Below are 1,230 nucleotides of genomic sequence, written 5' to 3' on the forward strand. Positions count from 1 at the left end.
CTGTAAAGTGGAGGTAATATTCCCTATTTGAGGGTTGTTGTGAGAATTAGAATAAAATAGAAATTTGCAAAGCAATGTTTGCACAGGTTCTGGGACATAGTCAGCTCTCAATAATTGGTAGCTATTATTATGGCCATTTTAATTATTAATTATTATTATCATTCTCTTTCTCTGAGAGAAAGGCTCCAGGAGCTGAATAGGCAGTCCCTCTCCAAGCTGGGACAGCTGGGAGAGATGGGGACCACTTCCCTACATTCCCCTTGCCTTCCCCTGAGGCAGGGGTCTTCCCCTAGCTACTGACAGTTCCTGTGTCTGCTGACTCACAGCCAACTTCCTCTCATACAAACAGGAAAACACAGCCGGCCAGGCTACCCAACACCATCCCCCCCCCCCCCACCCCCCCACCACATACAGCTGAAGGCCAGCCCAGGTCTGAGAGGGAAGTACCTCAGGCTCTGGGGGACAGGCTCCAAGACTGGGGCTGCCGGCAAGATCCAGGGAGGGGTGAGGACCATTTCTCTTGAGCCCCCCTCACCCCCTGCGAAAAATTTCAGTAGGAGGGTGGGGAGAAGGGGCTTCTCTCAAGAATGAACAGGCTGCTGCTGGGTTACTGTGCTTGTAGGGCGCCAGCCTTATCCCCAAAAAAGCAGCCCCAAACCCTGCTTTGAGAGTAGGGGTGTTGCCCTGCTGACCTTCATCCCTGGGGAAGAAACCTCGGCAGGGCCCTTGGGGAGGGAGAAGCAGATGGGGACTCCTCTGCTGAGCCTCTGCCCTGTTCCCCCAAGTCGGATCGCTGGGCTCCTGAAGGGCTCCCCAGCTTGGAAGACTGCGGCTATCCGTGACTTATGCCGGCTTCCATTCCCCCAAGACCCAGGGTGTTAAGGTCTAGCCACCCTGCTGGGCGTGGGAGAGGTGCCCTGGGGGCTTAGGGCCCCACCCCTTTGTCTCCCCTTTTGGCAGGACGGGAAGGGACCAGCGGAGGGGAGGCAAAGCTGTCTTCCGCAACGCTCTCCTTTTCTCTCTCGTTCTACCCCCCGTCCCTATCTCTGTTCTGGTCTCTGCTTCTTTGTCCCTCTCTCCAAGGCTGTCTCGGCCTCCAGCCGTGTTCCGGTCCCTTTCTCGGCCCCCAAGAGGGCAGAGCGCGCCAAGCCGCGAGATAAGCTCCGTGGTTGGGTAAGGAGCCCAAACATTTTGAAGGCCGGCGCTTGCACAAGGAGTGGCCGGGGCCCC

Source organism: Equus asinus, chromosome 9 (assembly GCF_041296235.1).
Source record: "Equus asinus isolate D_3611 breed Donkey chromosome 9, EquAss-T2T_v2, whole genome shotgun sequence".
Lineage (NCBI taxonomy): Eukaryota > Metazoa > Chordata > Mammalia > Perissodactyla > Equidae > Equus > Equus asinus.